This window comes from Dasypus novemcinctus, chromosome 19 (genome assembly GCF_030445035.2).
Source record: "Dasypus novemcinctus isolate mDasNov1 chromosome 19, mDasNov1.1.hap2, whole genome shotgun sequence".
Classification (NCBI taxonomy): Eukaryota; Metazoa; Chordata; class Mammalia; order Cingulata; family Dasypodidae; genus Dasypus; species Dasypus novemcinctus.
The window spans coordinates 66,700,379-66,712,032 of record NC_080691.1 but is presented as its reverse complement, the minus strand read 5'-3'; the positions used below and the strand labels follow the sequence as shown (position 1 = coordinate 66,712,032).

The following is an 11,654-nucleotide window of genomic DNA, read 5'->3' as shown; positions in this document are numbered from 1 at the left end:
GCATTTAATCTCATGGAGCCTCCCTTGTATTTAATGGTTTTCTTTTCTCTTGCTGCTTTAAGAATTTTCTCTTTGTCTTGAGCATTGGATAATTTGACAAGTATATGTCTTGGGGTGGGCCTGTTGGGGTTTATGATATTTGGGGTGTGTTGTACTTTCTGAATAGGTACAGCTGTCTCTCTCAGTAGATTTGTGAAGTTTTCAGCCATTATTTCCTGCAACACCCCTTCTGACCCCTTTCCCTTCTCTTCTCCTTCTGGGATGCCTATAATATGTATGTTTGTGCATTTTGCATTGTCATTCAGGTCCCTAAGTCCTAGATGGATTTTTTCTATCTTTTTATCAATCAATTCTATCTGTTTGATTTCCTATGTACTGTCTTCCACATCACTAATTCTCTCCTCTGCCTCTTCTAATCTGCTGCTATTTGCTGCGAGTCTATTTTTGATTTCTTGAACTGTGGTGTTCATTCCCATCATATAGGTTATCTTTTTGTGTATGTCTGCAATTTCCTTTCCAAGTGTTTTCATCATATTGTTAATCTCTTCCTTTATTTCATTAAGTTGGTCTCGAATATATGTTCTGAGATCTTTAATTACTTGCCCAAAGTTCTGCTCCCCTTCCTGGTTTTTAGTTTGTTCATTGGATTCAGCCATGTTTTCCTGATTACTGGTTTGGTTTGTAGTTTTTTGTTGCTGTCTGGTCATCATTTTATCTTGATTGGTTTAACCAATTTCTTAGCTTCTTTGTCTAGTCTTGGGTATTAATTAGTTGTTGTTCTTGTGTAAGTGTTATATCTTCTCTTTGTCACTTTGTTCTTCTTATTCTAATTTCTTGTTGCTGGCTGAGCTCTCTTTGAAGGAAAATATTAGGGTCAGGGAAAGGCAATTGTGTAAAAAAGGAAAATGTGTAGTGTTGGTAATAAATGTTAACAGAGCAACAATATGAGATCTGGGAGAATGGATATTAGATTCACGTAAGTTGTGTAGAGTTATAGCAATAAGTAGAGTACCTATAATGGGATAGTCAACTGAATATGGGGAGGAATATAATATGAATTAAAAAGCCAGTGTTTTCATGAGAGAGGAAAGAGAAAAGAAAGACAATAGTATCAAGAGTGGATAAAAGATAGAAAACAAAACGAAGGTATTAGAAATTAAGAGTTAGACAATTTGGGGACCAAAGAAAGGGAGCTGGAATGTAGGAGAGACAGTAGATGATGGAGGATTATAAGTCATGGGGGAAAGGGTATAGTGTAGGTGGCCAAAATAAATTCATACAGAAACGAGGAAGTGGAGGATGAGGAAACCCAGCAAATATGAGGCATTTCCTGCAGCACCTATTATATAATTAAGATAAAATAAAAAAAGAAGAAAAAGGGAGAAAAGAAAAAAGAGAAGAAAAAAAGTGGGGTGGGCAAAGAAAAAGGAGGGAAACAAGCAAGAAACAGAAAAGAAGAAATAAAAAAAACCCTAAATAAATGAAAAGGACTTTGGGGGATGCAATGGGAGAAAGGACTAGGAGATAATGCAATATTAGCAACCAAGACAATTAAAAAAAAGAAATAAGAGAAAAAGGGAAGAAAAAAATGCAAATGCCAATGGCTAGGACAGTCAAGGACCTCAGATGGCCCTCAGGGCATGGTGGATTCAGGGATGGGAAGTCTGTGATATTGCAGACTCAAGAGGTGTGAGTCTCTGTGGTGTGGGCCACCAGGGTTTAGGGGACACAGACCTGGGAACCACGAATCCAGTTAACAGGGTGCCTGGGAGCACCGCAGTGCAACACAGCCTTTTGGGATCCCAGCAGCTAGGTGCCAGCCCTATGGAGGGGGGGGGGGTCACATCCACAAACTCTGACCTCTGCATCAGAAACCCAAAATTCCCCCTCTCACAAGAGTCTCTTCTGTCACTCTCTCACCAAGTCAACTTCAGGACACCTCCCACCCTGCAAGCCCCAAAACAGCCTGCTGGGGATGCATCTGTATTACAAGCAATTCAAGGACCACTGCAGATTGGCTGCCAGCCCTAGGGGGTGGGGCTCTAGCCAGAAACTCTGATCTCCATGTCAGAAACCCAAAATTCCATGTCTTGCAAAAATCTCCTCCGTCTCTGTCTCACCAAATTGGTTTCCAAACACCTCCTGCCCTGCAAGCCCCCAAATAGCCCGCTCAAGGCTTAGGAATTCCCCAGTGCAGCAGAGCCTCCAGGAATCGCCGCCACCATGCCGCCCGCTCCAGGGGGGAAGCGTCCCATGTGCAGTCCTGATCTCTGTGAAAGAGACCCTAAATTCTACCTTTTACATGAATCTTCTCTGTTACCGTCCCACCAAATCGATGTCCAGTCACCTCCTTCCCCACAAAACCCCAAAACAGCCTGGTCCAGAAAAATTTCCAATGCTGCCTAAAACTTTTTTTAACCACATAATAATAATTAAAAAAGGATGTAGACACTTAGGAAGAAGTGGAAGAGATTGCCTTGCCACCATACATACAAGGCAACACCTACTAAAGTGATGAAGAGCAAAACATGATAAAAAATTTTATGATATTTTTTATTTTTTAACACCCCAATTAATTTTTTTACTTTATTTAAGTTTTTCTAAATTGTTATGTAATCTATTTCTTGTCTTTAAACATATCATTACTATTTCATTTTCCTATTAATTGAATTTGGCAATATATTAGGCTTCATTTTTGATGAAGTTCTGGATCACAGAGGGTTTCAACTATGGCAGGTAGGAGCACTGCTGTGGGGTGTCATTGATGGGGAATGCAATGGTGGGAGGTAGTTCTCCAGGGTATGCATTAGGGCATATAGATATGTTCCAATGTTCGTTGGGTATTGACATGGTAGGTAGAGATTCACATGAAAACTGAGGGAGTACTAAGTTCCCATTCTGGGGAACTTTGTTGCACTCCCCAATGGAGCAGCAAACAATCCCCCAAGTAAAAAGGCAAAGGCCAGTGAAAAAGTATGGTCCAATGATGGGCCCTTGATATTGATGACTATGTTTATGAGTCTGTGTGTTTTAAATATCAACTAGGCTTACAGCTCCAATGTGCCTAACAGTTGCCTCCTGAGAACCTCCATTTTGGTCAAATGTGGCCACTTTCTAAGCCAAACTTAATGTGTAAATTCATTACTTTCCACCCAGTGTGGGTCATGACCCCTAAGAGATGAGCCTCCCTGGTGCCGAGGGATTACTACAATCACCAGCTGGTAATGCAACTTAAAAAAGACCTTGAATAAAAAAAAAGGGGGAAATGGTAAAGACAAATGAGTTTATATGGCTAAGAGACTTCAAAATGAGTGGGGAAGTATTGAGAGGGCTTGCACTTATGCATGTCTCAGAAAGATCTCAGACACAGCCATAGAGATACAACCCCAGGTAGTGGTGCTATGGAGACACCCAGGTCCTATGATCACGGCAAATGGCTCTGCAGTTCAATGCCTTGCCAGTGGGCTCTACTTTGGAATTTGTGTTCCTGAGTGTAATGGAGTTGGACTCAGATATGATTTCTCTGCACATGCGTCTTATGTCACTTTTACTGAACCTGTGGTTTGTGCTGGGATTGATGTATGCTCAAGAAACTAGAACCTCTGGACTGTCCCTGTGCCAGCTGGGACCTGAACCTCAGCAGAGTTGCACCACCTATTCTCTGGTTCATTGAACTTACCCAGGTAAGCTAATAGGGAGGAGAGGATTGTCAACCACCACATCAGGGAACTGAGAGAGGTCTACAACTGCAAGTAGGAGAATCCCATCCATCAGCCATGAGATATCTAAGTTCTCTCTCGATTTAGAGGCAGAATGGGCACCACCATTCCGGGGTCTTCAGGATGGAGGAATAAATTATCAATTAGAGTGGACTTACTGGTATTCTACTATAGAATTATTTTGACTCTAGCAATGGAAGAAACTGTATCATTGATGTGGTGAGAGTGGCCACTGAATTTGCTGAGAACAATGGAGAGGGAAAAAGAGGCAAGGTACAGGGGCATTTTGGAGTTGTTCTGAATGATATTGCAGGGACAGATGCAGGACATTATATATCCTGCCATAACCCATTAAATGGACTGGTGGAGAGCGTAAACTACAATGTAAACTCTATTCCATGCTTTATAGCAGTTATCCAAAATGTATTCATCAAGTGCAATGAATGTGCCACACTGATGATTGAGGTTTTTGATGTGGTAGGATGGGAGAGGGAGTCAGGTATATGGGAACCTCTTATATATATATATTTTTTTAAAAGATTTATTTATTTATTTAATTCCCCCCCCCCGGTTGTCTGTTCTTGGTGTCTCTTTGCTGCGTCTTGTTTCTTTGTCCGCTTCTGTTGTCGTCAGCGGCACAGGAAGTGTGGGCGGCACCATTCCTGGGCAGGCTGCTCTTTCTTTTCACGCTGGGCGACTTTTTCCTCACGGGCGCACTCCTTGCGCGGGGGCTCCCCCACGCGGGGGACACCCTTGCGTGGCATGGCACTCCTTGCGCGCATCAGCGCTGCGCATGGCCAGCTCCACACGGGTCAAGGAGGCCCGGGGTTTGAACCGCGGACCTCCCATATGGTAGATGGACGCCCTAACCACTGGGCCAAAGTCCGTTTCCCCTCTTATATTTTTTAATGTAACATTTTGTGATGTATGTATCTTTAAATGAAAGATAATAAAAGATAAAAAATATACGAATTATTTCTATTTCATTCAATGAACATAAAAAATTTTCATGTGATATTTTTAGCCATTCATCTCCTGAAATACTCCCTACTTGATTGTGATTTTTTTTTCCTCTGGATTTATTAGGGAGTTCACTATGAATGTTTGACTGGACTTTATAGGCATGATTTCATGGATTCAAACAAGAAATTAAAAGTTAACGCTGATATTTTGACTGCTCATTTTGTATATAGAAATAACATTACTATAGATTGCGATGGAGAGAATCTTGTTTCAAATGACTTGTTTTAGGTTTTTTCCCCAAATATATCATTATATAATGGAAGCAGAATTAAAGGGGTTCTTCAAATAATGATTTGAGTTTCAGGACATAACAGCACATAACTTGGTAACTTTATCCTTCATTCAAATAAGGCATAGCTAGGTATGTGTACTAATACTGAAAATACATTTTATCAAAAACATAAACACAAGTATTTTGGTATACATTGCGTGTTAAGATTCACCCATACCCTCTTACAAAAATTTACAGGGCACATGATTTCTATTGAATCCTAATTGATACTTTTAATTATTTCTGGTATTAAGGTAATTTTTCCTTCTTGAATTTTTTATTTTTTTAATTTTTTTAAATTTTTATTATTTTTTTAATTTTATTTTTTTATTGACTTTGTAATAATATTACATTAAAAATATATATGTGAGGTCCCATTCAACCCCACCCCCCCCCACCCCCACTCTCCCCCCCCAGCAACACTCGTTCCCATCATCATGACACATCCATTGGATTTGGTAAGTACATCTTTGGGCACATCTGCACCTCATAGTCAATGGTCCACATCATGGCCCATACTCTCCTCCATTCCATCCAGTGGGCCCTGTGAGGATTTACAATGTCCGGTGATTGCCTCTGAAGCACCATCCAGGGCAGCTCCATGTCCCAAAGACGCCTCCACCTCTCATCTCTTCCTGCCTTTCCCCATACCCATCATCCACCATGTCCACTTTTCCCAATCCAATGCCACCTCTTCTATGTGGACATTGGATTGGCTGTGTCCATTGCACCTCTATGTCAAGAGGAGGCTCAGATTCCACATGGATGCTGGATGCAATCCTCCCACTTTCAGTTGTAATCACTCTAGGCTCCATGGTGTGGTGGTTGTCCTTCTTCAACTCCATCTTAGCTGAGTGTGGTAAGTCCAATAAATCATATTGTAGGTGCTGGAGTCTGTTGAGGCTCAGGAACTGGCTATCACATTGTCAGCCCAGAGATTCAAATCCCCTAAATATATCTTAAACCCCAACATTAACTGCACCTCCAGCACATTAGCATGAAAGTCTTATGAAGGAAGATCCCATCTGAGTCCAGATTCATCACACATAAACACCATTTCCAAAGAGGGGCCATCTGCCCTGGCAGTTAACCCCATCGGCCATGACCATAACTCCCATGGGTCTCTTTAGCCCTCAAAGGAACCAATATCTGGGGGTTGTATCTGCTTTATCTGTCTCTCTGACTCTGCTCAGTTGTGCATGAGGGCAATCCTTCTGCCAGCCTCCAGACTCTTTTTTAGAAACTCGTAGCCATATAAACTCATTTCTCCTTTCCATTTCCCCCTTACTTTAGGTCAAACAGCATTTTAAAGTCATGTTATTTTATGTCCTTCTTGAATTTTAAAGCAACCACTGCCACCTACAAGACAAGGGTTTTCCTAGGCAGCCCCACTCCAGAGATGATCCAGCAGATTTTCTCTGTGTAAAGAACATGTCAATGAAACTTATAAAAACAAAGCACACAAAACAAAAAAGAAAGATCTTTTTCACTCCACTTTGTCTTCTTTGGTTGCAGTTGATCTCTAGCTACCAAGTGTCCTTTCCAGGCAATAGCAATGAAATGAAGATTTCAATTTAATAAAATATTTTGCAGAAATCAACAAATCAAGTTATTGAAAATAATATTTAGTGGCAGAGGTATACCTTGGGTTTTTTACTATTTAGAACTTCAGAAAACATTTGATAAAACCCTTTCTCTTTAAAGAGTCAAGGCCAAACTTGCATTGTTCTTTGATTTATAAGGCAATTCTGTATAATGTTAATTTCTTCAAGGTCAGTGAAGACACTTGTTTGATATTTCTTGAGAATAAAACAAGAAGGTATTGATGTTTAAGAACAGAATGTAATATAGAATTAGGCACATTTTACTACAAAATGTAACCATGAAGACTTAGAAAAATTGAGCACACCAAAAAACAATAAATTTAAATCACCGTTTAGATAGAGGTTAGAGTGAATTGGCATATGAAAATTACAAGCACCCATTCAATTCTGATCACTAAAATTTGTCTCCTTCACATAGTGATATTTCAAAAGGCTCTGGTTTCCATTCTACCAGTTTAAGATTCCTTTCAAGTGGTTTAAATATAAAGTATATAAAAAATGTGATCTAAAGCCTTTAGATTGAAACTTAATAATTCTATCAAATGTCTAAAAAACCTTCCATTAAACATAAGAAACTTATGGCCGCAAAATATTTTCTATATTTTAAAAGAATGTTGACTCTGAGACAACACACATGCCAGGGATGAAAATCAGACCTGCCAAAAATAATACCATATCTATTTTGTGTTTTAACAATTTTTTGCAGTAGACAACATGGAGAAACTTGGTGATTTCTGCTTTTTTTAGGCAATGTTTATGATTCATATCACAGATATTGAGTATAATTTAAATGACTAATTTTCCTCTTTATGTAGGGAATTTATGTTAGTCTTCACTGGAGTTAAACATTTTGACCATTCAGGAAAACGTTTTGCTAAATGTGTACATAGACTCTTCACCAAAAAGTCTAATATTAATGTGCCCATATTAAGAGTCACTAGCACTGAGATTGTGCTAACCCTGCGAATTTAAACAGTGTATTCTTTTTGGTAAGAGGCTAGATGTAAGTCTATTCAAACAGGCATGAACTATACTATGCACACTTGTGTTGATGATTTGGGGCCACATGTTTGTAGTTCACATGTTACACCAAGGCATGAAACCCTGTAGTAAATATTCATATGCTAATGGTGGAACTACAAATGTAAGGACAGTGAGGTATGATCTGAACATTCCCTGGTCAGCTCACTGAGAAGCCCTCCTCTAACCATGAAAAGCAGAACAGACCAAGTGCCGAGGTCTTGTAGAGGCTGGGTGATCGCCCATAATGCTGACCAACCTTCTAAGCACTTTCTAACCAGTAAAACACCTGAGAGGACAGTCAGATATACAGTAAATCTTCAGATATCACAGGCTTAATCACAATTTTCAGGAAAAGGAGAAAAGTTGGTTGACTTTTCAAACTGTCACCAGCCTTGCACATTTGTTCCTCTGAATCCAATTCTAACACTTCATACAGCATTCATGACAGTATTTTTCACTATTACAAATCAACCATTTTGCTGAGTTCACTGTGAATGTATTTATAATCATAAAAATCCTTCATCAGTACATTTTAACTTGGTAAGTTGTAGAAGAAGTCAAATGTCATCATCTTGCTGTGAACTAAACAATTCCCATTTATGCTTAGATGTATCTTTAAACATTTAAAAAGTACCTCAAAAAAGCTGGCCTTTCATAAATAACAATTATATAAAATGTACATACTGTGTCTTTTGGAGCTACACCAAGAACGAATAGGAATCACAAATAATGACTTGTTGCATAGCTTGAGAGAGAAATACTGCCCTTGGCAAACTCCATATAAACAGAAAATCCCATAAATACCACAGTCTGGAGTTGATGAAAGTGGACAGGAGAACAAAAGATGTTTGTGATAGTGCAATAATATTTTCTACAATAAGGATCACATTCATTTGAGATAGGATTTACAAGTTTGAGAGTAAAACACATGATATTCTGGAAAGCATATGATTACCCAGAAAGTTCTGCTTCCAAGTTGTTTGCAGTTTTTATTTGCTATTATTGTCAGAATATTTCACATTTGGTACATGAATTGCATGATAATTAAATATAGAAAAAACAAATCGTATTTCCCTCTTTACTGTTGATCCAAACACTATTTATATGACATTTGCTTTCCTTTTGTTTCCCTGTACCATTTGTAAACTCTCCATTAGCATCAGACCAGAAATCCTTATGTAAACTTGAAAATATTAAGAACATTACCTTCAGAAACCACAGACATTTAAAAACAAAAATAACTCTATGTACAGCCAATTTATAAAATAAAAAGGTTAAATCTGAGTTATCCTACATAATGCCATTCAATCTTCTGTCCAGTAGCCCTTTCAAAATACTCTGCAGAGGATGGGCTAAGATTTCCAAGAAGTTAATTATAGAGGTCCGTGGTTCAAACCCCCGGGCCTGCGTGACCCCTGTGGAGCTGGCCCATGCGCAGTGCTGATGCCCGCAAGGAGTGCCGCGCCACGCAGGGGTGTCCCCCGCATAGGGGAGCCCCACGAGCAAGGAGTGCACCTGTAAGGAGAGCCGCCCAGCGTGAAAGAAAAGTGCAGCCTGCCCAGGAATGGTGCTGCCCACACTTTCTGTACTGCTGAGGACAACAGAAGCGGACAAAGAAACAAGACGCAGCAAATAGACACAGAGAACAGACAACCAGGGGAGGGGGGGAAGTAAATAAATAAATAAATCTTTGAAACAAAACAAAACAAAAGAAGTTAATTATAGAATCAAGAGTTTTCTAATTCCTGTTGTAAACTGCTATTAAGAAAAAAAGAATCAAACAGGAAGCAACCAAAGACACAAAAAGATGTTAAAATAGCAAGTCTTTTGTGCGTATCACTGTAGTATAAACTGTTTGAGCTTGTCAAGAAGAATAGCATCCTTCACACCACGGCAAACAAGGTGGATATTTTCCGTGTTAAAAGCAGTGGTGAAGTAGTGGTATAAGGCCTTCTGCTGCTGTCCTGGCTTTAGTTACATAAACATTCCACCAGGAATTTTTGGACATCTCTTAAGCAGTGGAGATCCCTTTCTTAAGAAACAGTCTTTGATGCTCACAATTTTCACTTTCTCTTCAAGCAAATGTATCTTGTTTAAGAAGAGAATTATGTAGACATCGCTGAAAACCCAGGTATTGATGATTGTTTCAAAAATGTTCAGAGGTTCTGTGAGGTCATTGGTCAGTTGGCCTTCCATGAGAAGAACCTGGTCAATTTCACTTGAGAGAACAAGGAAATGTCTTGATGTCAAGCTGTGGAAACATTCAAACCAAAGTTTCCTGTCTGATCTCTTTACACTTACATCAACAATTTAGAAAGGAAAACTTTTAACTTCAAAGTCATACTCATGTATGACTTTGGTGGGTCTTCTGGCAAGCAGAATATCTTGTTGTGAGGGAATGTAATCTGATTCTCCAAGTTCATCCACGTTATCCAGGAAATATTTCACAGTCACCCTTTGATAGCATTCCTGTAGAGGGTTTGGCTGAATTCCTTGCGTGCGCGCGCTGCTCTCAGTCCTGTCGGTGGATTCTCCGCTTCTGTTCTTGTCTCTCTTGCCGGCACCCAGCAGCAGAGTCTTTAAAAGCCACCTCAGGTGAATCTCCTCCTGGGACAGGCATTTGTCAGCCTCCATGGACTTGCGCGCTGCTCAACCTCGCCGCTAGTCAACAGGCAGCCTGGAACACAGGGACTGCGAAGGCAAGAAGTACGCCACCCCGCCACCTCCTGGTGGCCCCTCTGGCTCCCTCCACCTCTTCTTAGGTTGTCGGGAGGCCCTTGGCTGGAGGGAGGGAGCGCTGTGGCAGTCAAGCGCGCAGGAGAGGGAGGGAAGGAGCGAGCTGATCGTGATTTAATATATGTTTATATGTTGCCTCATTTAATTTTCTACTGTTGTGTCAATTATCTTTATCTTGTACATTTATATGGAATATTAGAATATACTTTTTCTATAATAGTGACTATCATGTCTATTATTAGGAATATTCATTCCTCATAAAATTGCTGGGTCATCTTCCCACATTTTGTGTTTTCAGAGAGATTTCTTAAGACTTTTAGTATTTTCTTTTTTCTAAAGTGTATGCTTTCACCAAGTTAGCCAATGAGGCTTATAATTTCTATTTTGTGGTAATTTTCTTTATGAAGAATTAAATTATTTGTTAAATAAGGAAATACTGTCATCTATTATTGTGAGTGAGCTTTTGTATAGAATGACTTCTACAGAACTAATGCATTCCATTTAACTCTTTAGTCTTTTGGCATACATTTTATGTAATATCTTTTTCTTGTCTGTAGGCTCTACTATGATATTTTTGCAATCACAATATTGATAATTTGTGTCCATTCTATTTTATTGATCATTCTAGAAAGTGGTTTGACAATTTCAATTGTCATTAAACTATGCCTATTTGTTAATGTATGCTATATGCTCCATTAATTGATTTCCACTCTTATCTTTGTTATTTTATTCTTTCTCATTTTGTTTCATTTTTCTCCCCTTTTTCTGACTTCTGTAGATAGAACATTTGCAATTGATTTTATGTCTTTTTTTATTAACATAATAATTGAAATATACAATTTCCCCTATAATATCCTTTATATACATCCTGAACAAAATAGTTTAGTGTATTATTATTAATTATTCTCCACATCTTTGCCAGTGATTCTTATCATTTTTTGCTTTTATATTTTATTACAGTCATTTGTTTGATTGTGAAATAATAATTAATGTGGCATTTCCCTCATGACTACTGATGTTCCTGTTCCATGTTGATGTTCCATGAAATATGCATTGAAATATTTTAAGTAAATGTAAAGATCATTTTATGTCTTTTATTTAGTGGAATTACATTTTATTTTGCATAGAAATTCTTTATCAAACATATGACATAGATACTTTCTCTTGATTTGTGGCACAACTTTCCATTTATTATTTTAGAAACTATTTTCAATTCAATGGTTTCTAATTTTATGGAAATCTTTCTATTTTGGAGATCTTTGAAGTAAGATGTAGTCC

The 11,654-nt window shown here is 38.8% G+C and overlaps 1 pseudogene; it reads right to left on the bottom strand.

Moving 5' to 3' along the window:
* Positions 1 to 9,476: 9,476 nt before the first annotated feature.
* Positions 9,477 to 10,274, bottom strand: LOC101440358 (guanine nucleotide-binding protein subunit alpha-13 pseudogene; annotated as a pseudogene).
* Positions 10,275 to 11,654: the final 1,380 nt, after the last annotated feature.